This window comes from Trachypithecus francoisi, unplaced genomic scaffold (genome assembly GCF_009764315.1).
Source record: "Trachypithecus francoisi isolate TF-2019V2 unplaced genomic scaffold, Tfra_2.0 Lachesis_group16, whole genome shotgun sequence".
Classification (NCBI taxonomy): domain Eukaryota; kingdom Metazoa; phylum Chordata; class Mammalia; order Primates; family Cercopithecidae; genus Trachypithecus; species Trachypithecus francoisi.
The window spans coordinates 89,393,424-89,418,055 of record NW_022681461.1 but is presented as its reverse complement, the minus strand read 5'-3'; the positions used below and the strand labels follow the sequence as shown (position 1 = coordinate 89,418,055).

Genomic DNA, 24,632 nt, shown 5'->3' with positions numbered 1-24,632 from the left:
GAAATACAAAAATTAGCCAAGTGTGGTGGCAGGCGCCTGTAGTCCCAGCTACTTGGGAGACTGAGGCAGGAGAATCATTTGAACCCAGGAGACGGAGGTTTCCTGTGAGCCGAGATCGTGCCATTGTACTCCAGCCTGGCCGACAGGACAAGACTCAGTCTCAAAAACAATCAAACAAACAAAAATACTCAGGACTCTTCAAACAACAACTTCTTCTTCTTCTTCTTCTTCTTCTTCTTCTCTTCTTCTTCTTCCTCTTCTTCTTCCTCTTCTTCCTCTTCTTCTTCCTCTTCTTCCTCTGCTGCTTCTGCTGCTGCTTCTGCCTCTTTTTTTTTTTTTTTGATATGGAGTCTCGCTCTGTTGCCCAGGCTGGAGTGTGGTGGCATGATCTTGGCTCACTGCAACCTTCACCTCCCGGATTCAAGCAATTCTCAAGCCTTAGCTTCCAGAGTAGCTGGGATTACAGGTGTGTGCCACCGTGCCTGGCTAATTTTTGTATTTTTAGTAGAGACGGGGTTTCACCATGTTGCCCAGGCTGGTCTCAAACTTTTGACCTCAAGTGATCCACCGACCACAGCCTCCCAAAGTGCCGGGATTATAGGCATAAACCACTGTGCCTGGCCAAACTCCTCAAACTTCTTATGCAAAAGGGAAGCTTAAGCCTGAAGGCTGAGTCCTTGCAGCCCCCTCTTCCAAATGAGTAACTATTACTAAATTTATGCATCCCCAGAGTAGGGTAAAAGGCCTCAGGCATCTGCAAAGGGTTGCCCCCACAGATCATTCATAAGTAAATTCTTTGCTGGCCTCTATAAACAAGGACATGCCAATTGTAACTCTGGGTCAACAATCTAAGTCTAGCTCCTAAAACTCCACACTGATACTGTCTATGACAAGCTTATCTTCCCAGGTATAGAACAAAGTCAAGACTCATTTCCTCTACCTACCCACAGACTGGATAATTGATTCTTCCTTTGCTTCCTTTTTTTCTTTAAACATTTACCTTGCCTTACGTAAAATGTAGATTTACTGGGCACTAACTGAAGTCTTACAAGAACGTAACTGTTTACCTTACTGCCTACCCTACATGCCTTCCCCCTCTTCAAGGAAATGTATAAATCCTAAACATCCTGAAAACCTCTTTGGAAAAGCAGTCACAAATGTGTCTGTGGCTCATGTTTTTTTCCTAGATGTGCCCTAAAGTTGGCTTAATAAACCTCAGTGATTGAGACTTTTGTCTCAGTTACTCATTTCGGTTGTCAGTTACATATCTTAGTGTTCCCAGACATGGTCCTGAGAGACGCTATGGCTTATAGTAGCAGACTTCTGATTTTTAACCCAGCGTATGGCCACCTGGAATAAAGAGGACATTCCCTAGCCTCCCTTGCAGCTAGGGGTGATTATGTTATTAAATTTAAGCAGATGAGATATAAGTAGACATTGTGTATAATTGTTAAGGAAGTGCCTTTAAAAGCCGGAAGATGGCTGGGTGCAGTGGCTCATGCCTGTAAGCCTAGCACTTTGGGAGGCCAAGGCGGGAGGATCATGAGGTCAAGAGATCAAGACCATCCTGGCCAACATGGAGAAATCCCGTCTCTACTAAAAATACAAAAATTAGCTGGGCATGGTGGCACTCACGTGTAGTTCCAGCTGTTCAGAAGGCTGAGGCAGGAGAATTGCTTGAACCCGGGAGGTGGAGGTTGCAATGAACCAAGATTGCACCACTGTACTCTAACCGGGTGACAGAGCGAGACTCTGTCAAAAAAAAAAAAAAAAGCAGGCTTCTCCCTCACTTTCTGCTTGCTGGAGTGCAGCTGTAATGGCTGGAGGTCTGGCAGCCATCTCGGACCATGAGCTGACTTTGGAAATGGAAGCCATGTGTGGTATAGTAATGAGACAGAAAGAGCATGGGTCCTTGATCCTGTAGTATGTCATACCAGCCCAGTACTTCTAACGGCTGGACTTCTTGAAAGTAAGAGAAGAGTAAACATTTTATCTTATTTAAGAGACTATTATTTGGGGTTTTTCTTGTATGATATAATAAATTCCTCTTCAAATGTTTTAGCCTGTAAATTGTTAAGTACAATGAGTTCTGAGATCCCCTGCAAAGAACCAATATATCAGTACATTTAGCTGTTATAAATAAATTTTTGGTGGTCCAAAAGAAATAGCACTCGAGCATAAATTTAATTTTGTCAGCAAGGCAATTTTTACTTCTATAAAAGGGTGCAACTTGCAGATGGAGCAATGGCGATAGCACACCTGAACAAGGGAGGGGAAGGGGTTTTTATTCCTGATGCAGCTAACCCCTACTGCTGCATTGTTCCCCTATTGGCTGGGGTTGGATCACACAGTCTAAGCTAATTCTGATTGGCTATTGTAAAGAGAGCAGGGGTACAAGTTGGAGTGGTGGGGTGAGTAGTTTGGTGGAAAGGACGGTTACAGAACAGGTCACTCAGGATGAGTCAGGACGGAGCAGGTGACCAGGGGCGACTCAGGTCAAAGCAGGTGACCAGGGGAACAGATGTGAACTACTGATTAGAACTGGCGGGAAAGTTGTTCACTGAAACTAGAGGCAAGAGGGTGAAGAGAACCAGGAAGTTAAACTTTAAAATGGAGAACGAAGAATAAGAGAGCTGAGCATACTGACATACTGATTCCTTGAAGAAAAACTTGGAGTTCACTATATCTAACACAGCTCTCCTGTTCTTTTTCTTCATTTTAAAGTTTAACTTCCTCGTTCTCTTCGTATCCTTGCCCCTAGTTTCAGTAAACGACCTCCTCCTAGCCTGTATCACCTGCTCCGTCCTGATTCACCCCTGGTCACCTGCTCTGACCTGAGTCATCCTGAGTCACCTGTTCTGTAACCATCCCTCCTGCCAAACTACTCGTCCCGCCATTCGGACTTGTACCCCTGCTCTCTTTAAAATAACCAATCGGAATTAGCTTAGACTGTGTGGACCAACCCTAGCCAATAGGGGAACCACATAGCAGTAGGGGCTGCCTTCATCAGGAATAAAAACCCCTTCTCCTCCCTTGTTCAGGTGTGCTCTTGCCATTGCTCCATCCACAAGTTGCGCCCTTCTATAGAAGTAAAATTGCCTTGCTGATAAAATTAAATTTATGTTCAAGTGCTATTTCTTTTGCAGCACCGAAAATTTATTTCTAACATTCTTTTCCTCAAAGTCAAACCTTGTCTCAACAGATATTGATGCCAAAATGGAACTGCATTCTTCTCAGTCCTCCTGGCTTGAGCCTCACTGTCTAAGCTGAAGTGAGGACAATGTGCCCCTCCCCAGTTTGGTTGCCCATGGTTTTACCTGGGCCCCATAGCAAAGTTCCTGGCTTCCCAGTTGGGCAATTCTTTTTTCCTTCCTTTTCTCTCCTAGCAATGCATTATTCCAGGGCTTTTCATACTTTAATCATGCAGGAAGCACGTTACAATGCAGATTCTGATTTAGTAAGTGTGGAGGCAAGGCTGAAGAGTCGCATTTCTAACAAGTTTTCATCTGATGTTGCAGGTTCTGAGTACGAAGATACTATAAAACTAGCTGTAAGCTTGCAGACATGGACCATGTGGGAATCTCTGTTTCCACAATGCTTGGCACACAACAGATACTCAGTGTATCTCCAATGATTGACTGAATAACAGGCAATTAGCATGCCAGATGCCAAGAAGTCCTGTAGGAAAGAACCTGACACTCTGTTTACTGTGAGTATCTCAAGTTTATTTTAATTGGAACCCTATTTTCAGAAACACCTATTAACATTTTATAGAAATAGTGCTTTGAGAAAGCCACTTTGAGAGACCCTGGTCTAGGGTAGAGTCTTAGCTGATCCAGTAATTAGAATGGGCTGATTTCTGTATGAGAATCTCAAACCCAGAGTTCTGTTTGGGTGTCTGGTTCAGCAATTAGGAGAAATTGTTTTAGCTCATAACTTCCTGTACCCCTGAGGGCCTGCAGACTCCTGGAGGGGACATATTTAAATACAATTAAATATAGGAGATGTTGCGTTTGGTAAGGTGTTCGGTTTTCTTCTTCCCCTGGCAGTACCCAACAGACCTATGACCCCCTCAGGGCACGAGAACCTGAGTTATTTGCCAATTAGCATGATCCTGTGGGTTTGCTGAAATGCTTTTGTTCCCAGGCTGAGGCAAGGAGGAAGACTGGGGAAAAACTGAAGGAGATTGGCTCTGGTTAGAAGCTGGTGAAAAACCGAGTTCCCCTCAGGAAACAATGTCGACTCTGTCAAGCCCTGGAGCTTTTTTGCTGCAAAAGAAACCTCCTGGGCTTTGGAAACTCTGCCTTTGACAGCTTCAAGGGAAGGGAAACAGCTGGGAATTGGAGCTTTGTCATGGCTCTGTGGGAGTGTTCTCAGAAATGCAGGCCCGGATGTCTGTCCAGGAACCCCAAGAATGGCCCAAAGCCCCAAGGAAGTGGCTTTACAGGATCAAGTCAGAGGCTCTACATAGGCTGCATCCCTTTAGCTAGAACTTGGGCACCTAGCCCTTCAGCCTCATTTTGGGTCTTGCTAACAACAGTTCTTGGTCTACAGGGAAAACTGTACTCAGCATCCTACTCTGCATGTCAGAAGTCATAACCCTTATGAAATAAATGTAGAGAGCCATAAAGAGAAGGACAGGCATTCTTTAAAAAGCCACAGAACGAGATTTTTTTTTTAAAAAAAGATTAAATGAAAAGGGAATTGATAAGAAAAGGAAACACTGTCAGAGAAACTAAAAATGTAATCACAGAATGAAAACCCATCACTAATCCCTGGGTGAGATTAAAGAACAGAATTGGTACTGTAAAATATTAAATCAGTGCTGTAGAGGTCAAGGTCGAGAAATCTCGTCAAAAATGCAGAGAAAAAGATATAGAAATTAAAAGGCAGGAGGAAAGTCTATATATATGCAGACCAGGGAGCACAGATGCACCAAGAGGAAATTTGGTGATTCTGAGGGGTGAGACCAGAGAGAAGACATCATCCAACAGATAAGGGACCACTATGCACACCCTGAGTGTGCAGCTCACTAGAGATTGATATATCCCAGGACAAAATGTCTGGAAATGGACCTCCACCTAAACACCCCACAAAAATGTGTGAAGAATCAGGATTCTTAAAAGCCTACAAGTATATACACAGAGTAAAGAGGAAACCTACTAAAAAAGGAAGATCAGACTGGCTCTTATTGCCCTCAATTTGGATAAAGAACATCTACAGAGTTTTCAGAAGAATAGAGGAAAAGATTGTGATTCAGTAATTTGATGTCCAACCAAGGTACTTACAGTGTTTGAAGTCTCAGGAAAGATACCTTCAAATATGCAAGGGTTTAAGAAATATACCACCCTGAGCCCTTTTTAAATAAGGAACTCTGAGAAGTATTTAAAATTGTCAAGAGATGAAGCACATTTAAGAATCAAGAATAGGGAAGCCATGAAATGAAATGACAGGGTGCAAAAGCCTGCTAAACAGAGAAAAGTCTAAAGAATTTAAAAAGTGGCTCAAAATTTGAAAAGTTGGAAATATTCTCAAGAAGAAGCAAAGAGAACTTGGGAAGTATTGATGTACTTTTGATTAATAGAAAAAAATTGTGAGTTAACGAATGCTTTTGAAAAGTTAAAGTAACTATTTGTAGAATTTGAGACAGAAAATGTGCCATATCTAAATACACATAATATAAAATGCATTACAATATATAATATAGCTGGGCATGGTGGCTCATGCCTGTAATCCCAGCACTTTGGGAGGCCGAGGTGGGCGGATCACAAGGTCAGAAAATCGAGACCATCCTGGCTAACACGGTGAAACCCCGTCTCTACTGAAAAATAGAAAAAATTAGCCGGGCATGGTGGCAGTCGCCTGTAGTCCCAGTTACTCGGGAGGGTGAGGCAGGAGAATGGCGTGAACCTGGGAGGCAGAGCTTGCAGTGAGCCATCATTGTGCCACTGCACTCCAGCCTGGGTGACAGAGTGAGATTCCATCTCAAAAATAATAATAATAATACGTAATTATATAACATATGCAATATGTATACACACACACACACAGAGGAAAAGCTAAAAAGCCAAGAATACGTGGTCACCATACCAAACAGCAAACACTGGAAGAAGCGAGAAAGCATTAAAATAATTTTTGGGTAATAGATATACTACTAATAATCTATTTCAACTATGAGTGTAAATGGCTATATTCCTTTATTTTATGACAAAAATTCTTGAATTGTATGCTTCCTACAAGAGAGGCTTTCAAAATAAAGTAAAACAGTAATGCAAAAAGCAAATAGGATCCAGCAATTCCTCTCCTAGGTGTATACCCAAAGCAATTGAAGGCAGGGACTCAAACAGGTACTTGTACATCAATGTCCATTGCTGCATTATTCACAATAGAAAAAAGGTGGAAGTGATCCAGGTGTTGTGTTCATCAGCAGGTCGGTCAGTAAACAAAATGTGTTATATATGTGCTAGAGAATATTCAGCCGCGAAAAGGAATGAAGTTGTGATATATGCTAAAACACAGATGAATCTTGAAGACAGGCTAAGTGAAATGAAGTAAGTCAGACACAAAAGGAGACATACTGAGGTACCTAGAATAGGCAAATTCACAGACAGAAAGTATATTAGAGATGACCAGAGGCTGGAGAAAGGAGAAATAAGGAGCTGTTGCTTAATGGTTAGAGTTTCTGTTTGGGAGAAAAAAAAGTTTTCAAAATAGTTGTAATAGTTGCAGAACATTGTGAATGTAATTAATGCCACTGAATTGTAGTCCTAAAAATGGTTAAAATGGTATATTTTCCCCCCAGTACAAAATATATATGAAAGTAAATGACAGGCAAGGTTACATCAAGCACATATAAACATAAAGACAGCAGGAGCCCTAATATTAATTTCTGGCTAAGCAGGATTCAAAACCAAACAGACTCAATGCAACAAAGAGATTTAATTTATGTATGTATTTATTCTTTTTTTTTAAAAGTGATGAGGGTCTTGCTGTGTTGCTCAGGCTGGTCTCCAACTCCTAGCCTCAAGCAGTCTTTCTGCCTTGATCTCCCAAAGTGCTGGGATTGCAGGCATGAGACTCCATACCCTGGCCTTAAAGAGCTTTTATTTTGACAAAGAGTACAGTTATTTTGAATATATAACAATTATAAATCTTTATGCAATAAGTAACATAGCATCAAACTATATAAAACACACACACATACATACACATATATACGCACCTCAGTTATCATTATCTAGGAAAAAAATAACAAGCTTGCCTAATTAAGTAAGAGACATTTTCCCTTTTCTATCTTCCTTCTCTTTGCCCCAACAAAAGAGAGGAAGCACAGGGTAGAACAGAGGGGATTGTGAGGAGCAGACCCTCCCTACTAGTCCTCCATACCCATCGAAATCAGGAAATTTTCATCAATACTTTATTACCATCTAATCCTCAGATTCTATTTGCATTTTGCCAAATGTCCCAATAATGTTCCTTATGCCAAATGTCCCAATAATGTTATTTACATAAAAAAGAATCAGTTTAGAGTCATGTGTTGCCTTTAGTGATTAGTTTCTTGTCTCTGCAGACTCCTTCACTTTGGAACACTTCCTTAGTCTTTGACTCTCATGACATTGACACTTTTGAAGATTATGACCCATTTATTTTGTTTAATATCCTTTAATTTGGGTCTGTCTGACATTTCCTTATAGTTAGATTCAAGTTATGTGTCTGAAGTAGGAATAACACAGAAGTGATGCTTCTGTGACCTTCTCATTGCAATCTTGCAGGTGGCTCAGAATGCCGATTCATCCCATTGTTCATAATGTTCATGTTGATAACCTAAGTTGATAAACCTTGTATCTGCCAGCGTTCTTCATTATGATTTTACTCTTTTCCTCTACGTAATTAATAAGTACTTTGTGGGGAGATATTTTGAGAGTGTGTCCCATTCTTCGTTAAACTTTTAATTTATTCATTTGTTAATTAATGTCAGATAGTCTCAGGATTTCCTGTTTTATTCAATAAGTTATGGTTTATTACTATCACTATTTATCTTAGTGCCCAAATTGCCTCTGATTTGGTGTTTGGTAGCGCCTTTAAGCTGATTCATTTTGACATGTTTCTATCATTCTTTAAGCTACCTTGCTTTCTAGAATGATAGTACATTCCAGGATATCTTGCACTTTCCCCTTCTAAACTCTGGAGTCAGCCATTTCTCCAGGGAACTCTTGTTCCTTTGAATGGAGAATGGCATTTAGAAGCCAAGACCTGAACACTAGGTGTGCTCATTGCTTTTGGGATATCACTACCCCAGGCCCTTTCAGTGGACATTAAGTTGATAGGCCTCCTGTTTGCCAGGATTCTCCATTGTAGTTTTATGCTCTTCCTTTGAAGATATGTGTATACATATCTCCCTTAATATATATACATTTACATCTATATTTCTATATCTATCTCCATATTTTGAAATCAATGGGCTCACACCAACAGCCCCAATTCTAGTCCAATATGGCTGGATTCTTTCTAGTTCTCTTATTTTCTACATGTTATAGCTCCCTTCCCTGGAAGTGAGAAATATTATTCACATTATCCTTAATACAGTCATCCCTCAGTATCTATAGGGTATTGGTTCCAGGACCCCCCATGGATGTTCAAGTTCCGTATCTAATATGGTGTAGTATTTACATTGAACCTATGCACATATTCCCATATGCCTTCAATCATCTCTAGATTACTTATAATATTGAATACAATGCAAATGCTATGTAAATACCTATTATACTGTATTGTCTTTTAATTTGTTATTTTTAATTACTATATTGTTATTTTTTATTGTTTTTTCCCTGAATATTTTTGATGCACAGTTGGTTGAACTCATGGATGCAGAACCCACAAATGCAGAGGACTGACTGCATATTTACTTATTTGATCAATCCCCTTCATGTAATCAACCTCCAGCTGCACCTTCTACCCTGTGCAGATGCCCTCCCCACCACACCTGAGCACCAGTCTGCCCTTCCCACCTGGAAGCCTTCTTCATCCTTCTAGATTCTGACACCCTACGCTGGGCATCCCCTCTTGAATGTTTTCCTCTTATTCTCTGATGCCTCACACTGTTTGCACGCCTCCACCTCTGAACCAATATTCTCATGCTCAGGCTCTGCACTGCATGCCTGGCAGCACCCCTGCACAATGCCCTTGGTGCTCCACCTGGGCTCTGACAGCCTGCTTCCCGTTACCAAGGCTCTCCCTCACCCCTGCAGGCACTGACCTTGCTTGACCGTAGCTACTGGCTTTTGGAGGAACAGAAGGGAAGAGGGAGAGGAAGAGCTCTAACAAGTTTAGTAAAAAAAAAAAAAAAGAAAAATCAAAAATTTAACATAGAGAATAAGAGAGGAGAAATGTGCATACAGACATAAAATTTTTTAATGAGAAAAGAATGTATAAAAATGGTCAAAATGAATTATATAAGAAAACATAAATTGGCAAAATGTAGCCAAATCCTAATAGATCTGAAGAAAACAAGAAAGTTATTAAAGAGTTGCATGCAGAAAAGGAAGTGGTTTTATGGGTGGATTATTTTAAATCTTTAGGAACTAGATAACTTTCTGGGAAAAGTACGAAATGTATATGATTGTATTTTTTGAAAATAGCATAACTTTACACCAAAAACCTGAGGATGAGATCCCAGAAAACTATAATCCAATTTCACTTGTGGCAGGAAGTGAGTGGGACTTTTCCAGTTGCCTCAGAATGAGTAATTGATACCCAAAGCAGTAGATCTAAAGAAAGCCACTGGACCTGTTTGAGCTATCCAGAGAAACAGAACAAACAGGATATGTGTATATATATATGGAGAGAGTTGTTTCAAGGAATTGGCTCATGGGATTGTAGAAGCTGGGAAGTCCAAAATCTGCAAGGTGTGCTGGCAGGCTGAGACTCAGGGAAGAGTTGTGGTTCCAGTGCAAACACAGTTTGCTGGCAGGATTCCTTTTTGCTCAGGTCAGTCTATTATTTTATCTTTTATATTCTCTTTATTCAGGTCTTCGACAGATTGGATGAAGCCCATCTCTGTTACAGAGGGTAATCCACTTTACTCAAAGTCCATGGATCTAAATGTTAATCTCATCCAAAAAACACCTTCACAGAAACATCCAGAATAATGTTCTGCCAAAGATCTGGGCACCACAGCCCAGCCAAGTTGATACATAAAATTAACCATCACAGCCACATTGTAAAGAAAGCCAAAAAGCCCAGGCACCTACATCTGGATTTCTTAGGAGCTGGCTGCACAGGCTCCTTCCACCTTCTCCTCATTCCAGCAACCTCCCCAGCTCCAGCCGGAGGACTGGGAGGGAGAAGGTACTTGACAGGAATCTGGATCAGGGACTGAGGGGAGGGTGTGCTCCCCACTGGGCAAGCGAGGACCCCAGAGGATCCTTCCTAGAGACTTGTGGAGGCTGCAGGAAGTCTTAGATCCCATTTGTTGGGTGGGTATTGGTTGAGCTGTGAAATCTGGAGCATGACCCCAAGAAGAGGGGCTCAGATGATGGCAGTGTGGTGGGAGATCCCTTGGGCAGCCTGACAGGCGTCCCTAGGAGTTTGGGGCACGTGTGGGGTGGTTGCTGTATCCGTTTCCTAGAGATGCCATGACACATACCATAGACTGGGTGGCTTAAAGGATAGAAGTTAATCTTCTTACACTTCTGAAGGTTATAATTCCAAGGTCCAAGTCACAATAGGATTGGGTTCTTCTGAGCCTCTCTCTGTGGCTTTTAGGTGGCCGCCTTCTATCTGTGTGTATGCTCTATGCTTCTTGGGACCTAATCTTCTTATGAGGATACCAGTCAGGCTGAATTGGAGCCCATCCCAGTGAACTCAGTCAACCTTAATCACCTCTTAAAAGACCACGTCTCCAAATACAGTCACATTCTGGGGGTTAGGACTTCAACATATGAATTTTGAGGCAGCACAACTCAGCCCATAGCAGCTGTGAACATAGAGAACAGTGCCTGCTTCACCTGAGGATTTACTGGGCAGCCTGTGCGAGAGGGTGGGTGAGGACTTTGATGTAGTGTGCCTGGAAGACTTGGATGTAGGGGCTGCCCTCCCAGATGGCTAAGGCCTTCAGGGTGTGCAGAAAGGGCCCTCTGTACTCTATGTGAAGGAACAGGTGAAGTGCAGGAGGAATGGAGGCTCTGTGGATGCCCAGATGGCTGGACCAGACAAGTGGGTGCCCCAAACAACCAGGAAACGGGGGGCATGAATGGGTGCTGGGCCAGCAGGGAGATGGGACTGTCGTCTCCCAGAGCAGAGCTAAGCACTACACCAAACAAAACCAGTACCTCGCCCTGACCACAGGGGCCAATCGGTGGAACTATTAGCTACAGAAAGAATGGACTGCCGGGCGCAGTGGCTTACGCCTGTAATCCTAGCTCTCAGGGAGGCAGAGGCGGGAGGATAGCTTGAGCCCAGGAGTTCGAGACCTGCCTGGGTAATATAGTGAGACCCCGTTCTCCACAAAAAGGAAAAAAAAAAACACAAAAAAAAGACAAAAAAAAAAAAAGGACTAAGCTGAAGTGAGTGCTCCTCACTTCACTGGGTGCTTCTCACTCCCAAGAGCTATCCAGTTACATAAAGTGACACTGGCGCTAGGGCCTTGAGCTTTGAAAATGAAGGGGGACAAGGAGGAGATTTTGTCAGCAGCAGAAAAATTCCCTTCCTCCCTTCACTGCTCCCAGGGCCAAGCTGGGGGCTGCGGGAGCAGCAAGTAACTTCCCACTGGGAAATGCGACTGAAGTATTTTGTTAAACAAAAACAGCTCCCATTATTGCTAATTGCTTTACATAGTTTCCCATCTCTGTAACCATCCTACAAAGGGGATGGGTGTGGTGAAGCACAGACCCAAGTCTACACCGCTGCTGTGTGACAGGACTGGGCACCAAACTCAGCTCTGTGCCATGACAAGATGACATGGCCTGAGAATAGAGCACAGGCTTTTAGCCACATAGCTACAGTGTTTGGAGGCTCCTTAACTTATTTTTGGACAAAGTAGAGTCTAACTAAACTAACCAAATGATGTCAATCTTGGAGAGCAGCGTGTGTGTGTGTGTGTGTTGTGTGTGTGTGTGTGTGTGTGTGTTTCTGTCTGACTTCCCTGGTCACAATGTAATGAAGGTTTCTAGATAATGACATCTGGTGCTTCTCTTTACAGGGTTTCCAGGGCATGTGCTCACTCTGGGCAAGTCTAGCATGAAGCTGCTGGAACAGAATTCTTAGCTTTTGAGTAGGGACCACCGAGTCTGCTGCTGTGGGGTCTTTGACCTGGTTATTCATGGATGAACCATCTGTTTCCCCTTTGCTCTCATGGCTCAAGATGACAAAGGCTTTCTCCCACCCTTAGCCACCTCTCCTTTCCATTGTTGTGGCCAGGTGGCTGCTGTAGCTGCCTATGCTTTAGGGATGGCACCCCTGGAGTCAGAGAGCCCATCCCTGTCATCACTGCTGTTGAGACAGAGATGGTGAAGCAGCTCTTCTCTGGCATTGCCTGTCTGGATAAAGCAGGCACTTGACTTGGTAGCTCACACCTGAGAGACCTAGGGGACCTATCCTTCCTGGGGACTTGGTGAGGGGGAGCAGAACAAAAGGCTGGTGGAAGGTTCAAGGGTAACTGTACCCTTCCCTGGAGATCTCCTCCATCCTGAAAGCCAGCCTGGCCTCTCAACAGGGGCCAGAATGACCCTCTCTCTGCTGAATGTGATAGAAAAGGGGGGATATGCACAGAAGGAGCTGTTTTCTCAACCCCTGTAGATGGAACGATATACACAAAGACCATCCGAGTCACCCCCAAGGGAGGACTAAAACTTCCAGATCACTGTTGGCCATTGACACATCACTGACCATCTGCTTACACTGCACCCCAGCCGTGGCTTTCCTCCTCCCTTGGCTAAGTGCTTTTCTCTTTCAGGTGACATTCATGGGGCTTATGCATAAGTAGGACTCAGGCCTCCTCCTCATGGGCAAAGGTGAGGGTGGACAGGGAGCACATGTCCCTCAGAAGTCCCTATTCCAAGCAGGGGCAAAGAAAGAAAAGAAATCCCAATGCTGGTGGTTTCTGGTGCTCACTCCCCATGCAGAGAAACTGCTGTGGCTAGGGGCCTGTCACAGTAGCCAGAGCGGGAAATAAGCTTTGAATGTTAGAAATCTGGAGGAAAGCACAACTTCAGAGAATGTTTTTCTAAGAAAAGTCCTTTTGCTGCCCACAGGGAGTCAACTGCAGATACGGTTTTTAAAAATTTTTATAGAAAGTCAGTCCTTCCTGTCTCCCATCCTCGTCCCCAGGCCAGAAGCAAATGAGTATTTCCCAGAGAGGAGAGAGCAGGAAGAGGAGTTCTGTGACCTGGGTGGGGGTTGCTCACAGGCCTGAGTACCCCAGTATTCATCATCCCCTTCCTCTTGCTTCTGAGGATGTGCATGTGCCTCCTGCCTCATTACCCATTGATTCAAACCTTCCCAGCCGTGCCTGCCACATGAATCAGATGGTCCTTTTGAATTCAGACATCTCAGACCTAAAGAGCTGCAGGACATGGGCCTGCCATACCTTAACATGTTGTCTTTCTTGCACACTTTGTCACTGGTTGGCAGAATCTCTGCATCTCTTTCTCTGTCTCTCTTTTTTTTAAAAAATCGCTTTATTAAGATATAATTTGCATAACATATGTCTTAGTCCATTTGTGTTGCTATAAAGACATACCTGAGGCTGGATAACTTAAAGAGACAAGAGGTTTATTTGGCATAGGTTCTGCAGATTGTATAGGAAGTATGGTGCCAGCATCTACTTCTGGCAAGGGACTCAGGCTGCTTCCACTCATGGTGGAAGGCGAGGAAGGGAAGGTGGCATGCAGACTCATATGGTGAAAGAGGAGGAGGGGCCAGCCTCTTCTCAACAACCAGTTTTCTTGGGAACTAAGAGTGAGACCTCACTCCTGTAGGAATGGCACCAAGCCAAACACCTTCCTCTTGGCCCCACCTCCAACACTGGGGATTACATTTCAACATGAGATTTAGTGAGGCCAAACAAACCATATCCAAACCATATAATCCACCCATTTAACAGTATGTACAATTCAGTGGTTTTTTACTGCGTTCACAGATGTGTGCAACCATCATCATAGTCAATTTTAGAATATTTTCATTATCTCGAAAAAAGAAACCCTGTACCTTTTAGCTATTACTCCCCTATCCTTCAACCACTGCCCCCCAGCCATAAGCAAGCAGAAATTTACTTCCTGTTTCTCTAGAGTCCCCATTCTGGATTTTTATAAGAATGGAATTATATAGTATATTGTCACTTGTGACTGGCTCTTTTTACAGCACATAATATTTTCAAGGATTATCCATGTTGCAGTGTGTATCAGTAGTTCATTCCTTTCACACTGCTCTTGATGGGGGTGAGCAGGCTGAGTGTAGCCCCAGTAGAATGGAGGAATAACTACAGAGACCTCCAAGTCCAGGCTCATGAAGAATCTTGCTTTGGATCCAGCCTCAGCATGGTTCATTTCAGATAATTTCACTCACTTCCTCCTTAGGTGGTTGGTAAACTAGAGACCAATGTCTTCCCTTAACTATTATCAGACTGGTGCACATGGTCTTTGTACTCAGCAGACAGGCTTCTTTGCCTGAGGCCACCATCATCTTGTCCTTTCCAAAGGACATCTACTGCTTCCAGGTGTTCTGAATGCCCTTATTCCTGCTGTAAACTCATGCTGACCACGGAGAGCCAGCAAAGGCACTTATTTGCATCCTCTGCACGTTTGTGAAGAAGCTTCTGTGGGGTTCTGTCTGAGCTCTAAATTCTTCCTGGAAGTTTTGGAAAAGGAAACATTCTTGACATCCTTGCACTTGGACACAGTACTGCTGATGCTGTAACTGAAGTTTTACACTGGTAATAGGTTGGCCTGGACTTTTTATTAATTGAAAGTGACCAGAAATCCATATGATTTGTTCAAATGTCATTATGGGACAGGAAGAAGAGATTTGGAAGAATTTGTTTGAAGATAAGCGATTGGATAAAAAAAAATCCCCATAAAACTATTTTATATTTATACCCTACTGACTTCAGACTGTTCAATATAATGATTACACATTTAAGAACATAGAGGCATAAATCCCATATGAATTTTAGTATTAGCATTCAATTCGATAGTATATTAAAAGAATACTACATTATGACCAAGTCAGCTTTACTACAGGAATGTAAAGGTGGCTCTTTATGAATAAGTGCATTAATGCAATTTGTCACAGCAACAGGTCAAAAGAAAATTTTTGGCAGAGTTTGGAAACCTGTTCACACAAGACATTTTTATTTCCTTAGCACGGGTGCCACACAAAAACCAATAGGACAAAGGCCATACCTGTTTAGGATGGCTATTTATGCTGCTTTGATAGACTTATCCTTAGAGAAGCTGTCTTTGTTTGTGTTGGTAAAAGGAATACCCAAGGCTGGGTAATTTATAAAGAAAGGAGATTTATTTGGCTTATGGTTCTACAGGCTGCACAGTAAGCATGGTGCAGGCTGTACAAGAAGCTCATCTGCTTCTGGTGAGGGCCTCAAGCTGCTTCCCCTCATGGCAGAAGGAGAAGGGGAGCCTGAGTGTACAGAGACCACATGGCCTGAGAGGAAGCAAGAGAGAGTGGGAAGAGGTGCCAGGCTCCTTTAACAACCAGTTCTGGTAGGGACTGTAGAGTGAAAACTTACCATTGCAAGAACCTCATCAAGCCATTCATGAAGGATCCACCTCTATGACCTAACCACCTCCCATTAGGACCCACCTCCAAAGTTGGGTATAAAATTTCAACATGAGGTTTGGCAGGAATTACACAAAAATGATGCTGGGTGCTTTCCGTGTGCTCTATCAAGAATATCAGCTACATTCCTGATGTCAACCCATCACACTATTGTTGATTTAATTTTAATCTTCCCTTCCAACTTTCTCCATTGTGAAGGCACCATTTTCATTACGCCAGTTTCAGAGCACGTCCTCAAAAACTAAATTGTAAAATTAAATCATAATTTAATCCCTTTTGGAGGAAGACATTTAGGATTTAATTTTGTGCTAAAGAATAACAATAATACAACAATAGCTATCATTTAATGACCATATTATTATGTGCGAGGCACTGTGCTATGCACTTTATGCATCTTAGTTGAGTGCTCAAACCCTGTGAATTATGTACCATTATTATTCCCTGTTATAGATGAGGAAACCGAGCCAACTGTGGTGATGGATTAGAAGCAGGATAGATTATATGCTACCTATTCAGTCTTCTTGAGTACTATTTTTTTTCCCATTTAGCAAAAAAAGAAAGAAAGAAAGAAAAGAAAGAAAGAAAGAAAGAAAGAAAGAAAGAAAGAAACTGTAAAAGAAATTAGCCAAGGAGGCTAGGTGCAGTGGCTCATGCCTGTAATCCCAGCACTGTGGGAGGCCAAAGCAGGTGGATCACCTGAGGCTAGGCATTCGAGACCAGTCTGGCCAACATGGCAAAACTCCTCTTCTACTAAAAAAAACAAAAAAACAAAAATTAGCAGGTCATGGTAGTACATGCCTGTAATCCCAGCTACTTGGGAGGCTGAGTATCATTTGATACTCAGGGAGGAGAATCACTTGAGTCCGGGAGGCGGAGGCTGCAGTGAGTCGAGATGGTGCCACTGCACTCCAGCCTGGGCAACAGAGCAAGACTCTGTTTCAAAAAAAAAAAAAAAAGAAAAAGAAAAAAGAAATTAGCCAATGAAGAGTTAAAAACACCAAACGGAAGTGGTTTAAGTTCTTCCTTACAGCTCAAGTGATTCTGTTTGTGACAACTAAAGACCCAGAGGTTCCATTTGATGTGTTAGTAGATAATACACCTTAAAATCTGCAACCATTTAAAAATTGGGTCAAAGATACATATTCAAAGCCACCAAAGTTGTCAAAAATAAACCTCACAAAACCTCATTATTTCTACCCATATTAGGTCAGCTAGTGAAAGGAAAATGAAAGGTAATGGCTAAGAATTACCTTTCCAAATGGCTCAGTCAAAGCCATTTGGAAATTTGCCAGTCCAAGGACCAATCCAAAAGAAACCTCAAATATAATCTTTTTGTACAAAGAAAAGACACACCACAGGCATTGTTAAAATATGAGAACTGGTGGAACCACTTCGATACTGGTCAAAAATCATGAGAATAAAATATTTTCAAATATCCTAGAGAAAGACATATATTAATTATAAGTTAAACACTGTATCAATCTTTGTTGCAATTCTTAATGAGTGTTTTTATCTGAGTTCGTTTTTATTAAATTTCCCTTGGGAGAGGAATGGCGGATTTACAGATCTTTTACTACAGCCCATTTATTATGGGCGATTTGCTAAGGCCATAAATTTTGCAGTTGAATGACAATAGTGAGGGGGAGTAGAGCAAGCAGTGGATTGAAGCTGGGAAAGAGGGCAGGATTAAAGGTGGTTTGCCCAGAAAACAGTTTTTATATTTTGATATAGCCCCAAATGACCTGGGTTAAAAGTACCATGTTAACATGTCCTTTGAATGAAAACAGCCACATCAGAACGGACTGCTTCACTCAGATGTCTATCATAACACTCACTCAGGTTCAAAAAATGTATGATTCACAGGCTTAACAATAAACACACAGCTTTAGCTCCTTCTGAAGACCTGAAAGGCCATGGATTGGAATCCTGAGTTGTGAGGCCAGTTTCCTGAACCAAGATTCAGAGCAAGCCAGTGAACCTAGCAGAAGGCCCAGTGTTCAATTCCCACTGAAGTTTGGTGTTCTCAATTCCTGTAACCGCCCAAGGGGTTCACCTTGCCTGCTGCCTACACAGACTCAATTCATCAAGACAGGGGAATTGCAATAGAGAAAGAGCAATTTGCGCAAAGCGGGCTGTGCGCGAAACCAGAGTTTTATTATTACTCAAATCAGTCTCCCCGAGCATTTGGGGAGCAGAGTTTTTAAGGATAACTTGGTGGGTAGGGGGAGGCCAATGGAGCCAGGAGTGCTGATTGGTCAGAGATGAAATCACAGGGCGTTGAAACTGTCTTCTTGTGCTGAGTCAGTTCCCGGGTCAGGGGCCACACATTCAGATGAGCCAGTTTACTGATTTGGGTGGGGCCCGATGATCCATCAAGTGCAGGGTCTGCAAAATATCTCTAGTACAGATCTTAGAAGCAGTTTAGGGAGGGTCAGAATCTTGTCACCTCCGGCTGCATGACTCCTAAACCATAATTTCTAATCTTGTGGCTAGTCCTACAAACGCAGTCTAGTCCGCAGGCAAGAAGAAGGTCTGCTTTGGGAAGGACCGTTACTGTCTTTGTTTAAACTATAAAGTAAGTGTATCCCAAAGTTAATTCAGCCTACGCCCAGGAATGAACAAGAACAGCTTGGAGGTTAGAAGCAAGATGGAGTCAATTAAGTTAAATCTCTTTCATTGTCTCAGTTATTTTGCAAAGGTGGTTTCATTCCCATCACTTAGCAGGTAACTCTACTTAAGTGATAAAAAGTGTTTTATATTTTGTTTCATGTGTGTGTGTGTGTGTGTAATACATGGAAATAAATAAAACATTAATGAAATTTTCAAAAGACAGTTAATTGGTAATAGGGCATGGGGAGTGAATATAGGAAATACCAGTGTCTTGTTAGGAATGGGATGCCAGAAGTCAGGCGCCTACACATCTAAGTTCGTTATATTGGTGGTTCAGGAATGTTTTAGAAAGGGTAATAAAAATGGCTGATTTTCCTTTCATCTGTAGTATTACAAGCCTAAGTATTTTTCTGAGCACAAGACTGAGCAGAGGAAAGACCACTTTTCCCACGTGTCCCTGGAGCTACTTACGGTTCTGTAATTAACTTGTGCCCAGTGGGAGGTGGGAGTAAGCTGTGTCCAACTTGGGGAGGGGGCGTGTTCTCCTCTGCCCCTTCCCACTGGCTGGAATGTGGACACGTGGTGAGGCATCCTGGACCAGGTGGACCACAGAACTCCAGTGTGACAGAGCAACAAGGAAGAAGATTGTGAAACGGCCTTTGCAAAATTATGACTGAGACAGTGAAAGAGCTCTAACTTAACCAATGCCATCTTGCTTCTAACCTCCAAGCTGTCCTTGTTCTTTCCTGGGCACAGGCTGAACTAACTTTGGGAGAAACTCAGTTTATAGTTTATAGTTTAAAACAAAGACAGTAACAGCCCTTTCCCAAAGCAGACCTCCTTTTTGCCTGGGGACTAGACTGCCTTTGTAGGACTAATATTAGCCACGAGATTAGAAATTACGGTTTAGGAGTCATGCAACTGGAGGCTACAAGATTCTGACCCTCCCTAAACTGCTGCTAAGGTCAGTGCTTGAGACACTTTGCAAATGTTGCACTTGATGGATAGGGGGGCACCACCCAGATCAATAAACTGCCTCATTTGATCCTGTGGCCCTGGCCCAGGAACTGACTCAGTGCAAGAAACCAGCTTTGACTCACTATGATTCCACCTCTGACCAATCAGCACTCCTGGCTCACTGGCTTCCCCCAACCCACCAAATTGTCCTTAAAAACTCTGCTCCCCAAATGCTCGAGAGACTGATTTGAGTAACAATAAAACTCTGGTCTCCCGCACAGCTGACTCTGCATGAATTACTCTTTCTCTGTTGCAATTCCCAACTTGATAAAGATAAATCAGCTGTCTAGGCAGCAGGCAAGGTGAACCCACTGGGTGGTTACAATTGGACCCCTGACAACCTCAGAGCTACAGCTGCTATACCAGCCCAGACTTTTACACTCGAGATAAATTAACTCTCTTTTTTATTTATATGTAGTCATTGTATATGTTTATGGGGTACATGTGATATTTTGAAACATGCATCCACCGTGTAGTGATCAAATCAGGGTCTTTAAGATATTCATCACTTCAAACATTTATCATTTCTTTGTGTTGGAAACATTTCAAATCTTCTAGCTGATTTGAAATATGCAATAAATTGCTGTTCACTATAGTCATTCTATTGTGCTATCAAACGAGAACTTATTTCTTCTACATAACTATATGTTTGTACTCACTAACCAACCCTACTTTATCCCCCTCTCCACTCTTTCCAGCCTCTAGTTACCATCATTCTACTCTCTACCTCCACAAGTTCAACTTTTTAGCTCCCAGAAATGAGTGAGAACATGCAATATTTGTCTTTGTGTACCTGGCTTATTTCACTTAACATAATAACTTCCAGTTCCATCCATGTTGTTGCAAATGACAGGATTTCATTTTTTTTTAATGGATTAAGAGTATTCTCTTGTGTATGATCTCCTCTTTTGTTTAAGCCTCTGTTAACCTGGGTTCCTGAAGACACATCTGGACCTGTGTCCTAATTAACACTGTAGATAAAGCAAGGATCATATGATCATTTCCATCTTGTCTCTGTTATGAGGCTGTGAGCTCCTTATGACGATCCCTCCCTACATTTCTTCCAGTTCCTCATGGTAGGCCCAGCACTATCCTAGGCCTTGGACCAGAATAGACCCTTGTGGATGCTTGTTGGATGAATGAGTGAATGAATGAATGAATGAATGAATGTGTCAGTGTGTTGGGAGCTGGGAGAGATGCATCAGAAAAGCAGTGGGATGAGAGTCACATACCCCATACCCTTGTTGGAATTTGTGTTTGGCTGCTTGTAACAGAAAACCCTAATTTTGGTTAATGACTTAACCAAATAGTGATTCATTTTCCTCAAATGGTAAGGGTCCAGGGGTGGGTGGTTTCTGAATTGGGTTTGGTGCAGTTTGGGGGGGTGGTCAAGCCTAAGTTTCTGCCAGTCACTTGGCCTCTTCCTCACAAAATGGCAGCCAAAATCCGACAGTTACATCTCTGTCCCAGGGAAGGGGAAGGAGGCAGCAGGAAGAAGGCAAAAGGGGAAGTCAGCCAAGTCTGTCCCCTCTTAAAGGGCTCAGGCTGCTCCTGCCTTTTACAGGGCCCACAATAAGAGTACAAGGCTGGGTGCAGTGGCTCACGCTTGTAATCCCAGCACTCTGGGAGGCTGAGGCGGGCAGAACACGAGGTCAGGAGATTGAGACCAACCTAGAACGTAGTGAAACCCTGTCTCTACTAAAAATATAAAAATTAGCTGGGCATGGTGGCACATGCCTGTAGTCCCAGCTACTCGGGAGGCTGAGGCAGGAGAATCGCTTGAACCCAGGAGGCGGAGGTTGTAGTAAGCTGAGATCACACCACTGCACTCCAGCCTGGGCTACAGAAAGAGACTCCGTCTCTCAAAAAAAAAAAAAAAAAAAGAGTACAAAGGGAGGTCTAGCTACTATATGTTTATGTATTTAAAAGTTATAATTCAAGCCAACAGGCTACTAAGTAATATATGTTTATCTTCCTACCCTCGAAATGACAAAGGCAAAAATATGTCAAGCTATACTTTTTTATCTTGCGCCCAAATTCAATGTGGAATTGAGCTATAATTTTTCTATGATTGGAAGTCACGAAGCACCAAAGACAATTGAATTTAATTATGACTGAATATATCTGGGATTCTGTTGATAAGCTGGCAAAGTCTGAATGAGACCAAGGTACTATAATAAAACCAAGGTATACATAATTCAAAAGTCATGATGTATTTATTCCATACATTATTTTTCTATCATCTGAGCAAAATTCAATAATTATGTTAATATCAACATTTTCACAAATTTGTCCTCTGTTGACAGTAATGCTCTAAAGCAGGGGTCCCCAACCCCCAAGGTGCAGACCAGCTCTCTGCTAGGAACTGGGGCACATAGCAGGAGGTGAGCGGCAGGTGAGCAAGCATTACTGCATGAGCCCCACCTCCTGTCAGATCAGCTGAGGCATTAGAGTCTGTTAGGCAAGGGAATCTTATCCTGAACAGGGCATGCGAGGGATCTAGGTTGCATGAGAATCTAATGCCTGATGAGGTGGAACAGTTTCATCCTGAAACGATTCCCCCACAACCATGGTCTATGGAAAAATTGTCTTTCAGGAAACCTGTCCCAGGTGCCAAAAAGGTTGGGGACTGTTTGTCTAAAGCAAGGATTGGTCAACCATAACCTGCAGTCCAGTCAACTGTTTTTTGTTTAAAACATTTTAAAGGAACACAATCATGCTCCATCTTTTACATATTGTCCGTGACTGTCTTCATGTTACAGTGGCAGAGCTGAGTAGCTGTGACTGGGACTGTATGGTCAACAAACCTAAAATATTTACTGTCTGCGTCTTTAAGAAAAAGTTGCCAACCCCTGATCTAAAGTTTTTTTAATGTAATTGTAGTCAAAATATACAAAATTTGAATCTGTTATCATTAAGAAGTGTCAGTTAAAGTGAACATGGATGGCCTCGCGTGGCGGCTCACACCTGTAATCTCAGCACGTTGGGAGGCTGAGGCAGGTGGATTGCTTGAGGTCAGGAGTTCAAGACCAGCCTGATCAACATGGTGAAACCCCATCTCTATCAAAAATACAAAAATTAGCCAGGTGTGGTGGCATACACTTGTAATCCCTGTTACTCGGAAGGCTGAGGTAGGAGAATTGCTTGAACCTGGGAGGTGGAGGTTGCAGTGAACTGAGATTGTGCCACTGCACTTTAGCCTGGGCGACAGAGTGAGATTCCATCTCAAAAAAAAAAAAAAGTGAACATAGAAATTCAATAATTAAAATTATTTTTTGTATACATCTTCTAGAGAAGTTTTTTCCTAAAGAAGTTCAATAATTAAAATTATTTTTTGTATATATCTTCTAGAGAAGTCTTTTCCTAAAGAAGTCATAATTTAACAAATTAAAAGGTAAGATTCTTTTGTAGTTCACAAGCATGATGATTGCATGTTCACGTGCATGTGTGAGATATCACCCTCATGAACCTTGGTACGATGTCAGCACGTTACCTATCTCACATAAAAAAAATTTAAAAAAAGATAAAATACTAATTCTAATTCATACATATTAACATTACTTAAATAAAGCTAAATTTTATTTAACACATTTAAATAAATCTTATTAAACATTTCTGTGAAAATAAAACTTGACCTTCTCCCATTCAACATCTATGTGATTGCCAGTGTAAAGACTTCGTACCATTCTTCATGCAATTCTACTTAGACCTACATATTGCGGATTTCACAGCAGTATGAGTTGTTGAATATGGCAACATGTTCTTCAGCTGCCAGATACAATTGCTATGAATGCCCTGTAATTGGGGAGGACCTTCAGAATAGTGGGCTAGAACTTGAGAAGAAGCAAGAAAATAGATGTTTGGGACAACTGGGAAATGCTACTTTGTTGTGTAGGAATGTTAAACCCATGATATCTGCTGGGAAGGAATTAACAAGCAACTTGTGTTTTTCCATTATCTAAGCTCTTCTGCCGTTCAATCCTTCCTGCTCTCTGAGCAGCAACCACCTCCAATGTCCTCAGGCACAGAGATGCAAAATTTCCAGGCTCAGAGTGTTTCAAGGGCGGGGCAAGAGTTGTGAGTGTGTGTATCCCTGGGCTTGCATGGTGTTGCTAAGAATGAATATTTGGGGTATGGATTGCACTGTGTCTGTGTTGAGGACCTGATCCCAGATGATAGAGACCACCTTTGTGTTTGTTAGGAAACATTTGTGTGTGTGTGTGTGTGGCCATCTTAGTCTGTTTTGTGTTTCTATAACAGAATACCTGAGACTGGGTAATTGATAAAGAAAAAGAATTTGTTTCTTACAGTTCTGGAGGCTTAGTGAGTCTGAGATGGAGGGGCTGTCCCCGGTGAGGGCGTTTTTGGTGCATCCTAATGTGGAAAGATGACGCGAGAGTGTGCGAGAAAGGGGATGGGGTGCCTCACCCCTTTCCTTATCAGGAACCCACTCCTGATAACTCAAGACTGTGACATTAGCCCATTCTGGAAGGCAGTGTCCTCACGACCTAATCACCTCTTAAAGGCCCCATCTCTCAACACCACTGCGTTGGGGATTAAGTTTCCAATACATGAGTTTTGGGGGACACATTCAAACTATAGCTGTGTGTGTGTGTTGTGTGTGTGTGTGTGTGTGAGAGAGAGAGAGAGAGACATTCGAGTGAGGCCCTCTGAAGCAGGAGGCCCAGAGCAGAGTCTAAGGACAGACAGTACTAAAAAGGCTCTCTGGAAACTCCCCTCAAATGGCTTCTGCTTACATCACCTTGGCCTTAACTGTATCTTGTGGCTGCTGCTGGCTGCAGTGGAGCCTGGGCACATTGTCAGCTCCTGGAAAACCAGGAAGCAGGGGAATCATGATCAGGTTGGCTGCGAGTAGTCTCCGCTACACTGCCCTCTCCTCCTATTCTCTCTCTCTCTCTCTGGCCGTGACCTTCTCCCAGCCTCCTTTCCCTTCTCCCAACATCCAGGTCCTCCCTGCCATGCCTCCATCTTGAGCTGGGAGACCCCATTTCCCTTATGTCACTCCCAGCCAGAGCTGCAATAGCCTGGATGAAGAGAGTGAGAGTAGGAAGTCCTAGGTGGCTCCGCAGTGCTCCCCAAGCCACACCTCCAGGAGCATGTCATTGTCCTTGGGTCCAGTGGTTGTCACAGCTAACTGGCATGAGCAGTGAGGTGGGGAGGGGAGAGAGACCAGATGCCACCTGCCCCCTGTT

General features: G+C 42.7%; 1 non-coding gene across 1 annotated transcript; it reads left to right on the top strand.

Annotated features, from left to right (window-relative positions):
* Nucleotides 1-22,818: 22,818 nt before the first annotated feature.
* On the top strand, nt 22,819-22,922 carry LOC117099512. Its single transcript, XR_004443848.1, has one exon. It is a non-coding gene; the product is annotated as a small nucleolar RNA U13 (small nucleolar RNA).
* The last annotated feature ends 1,710 nt before the right edge of the window (nt 22,923-24,632 follow it).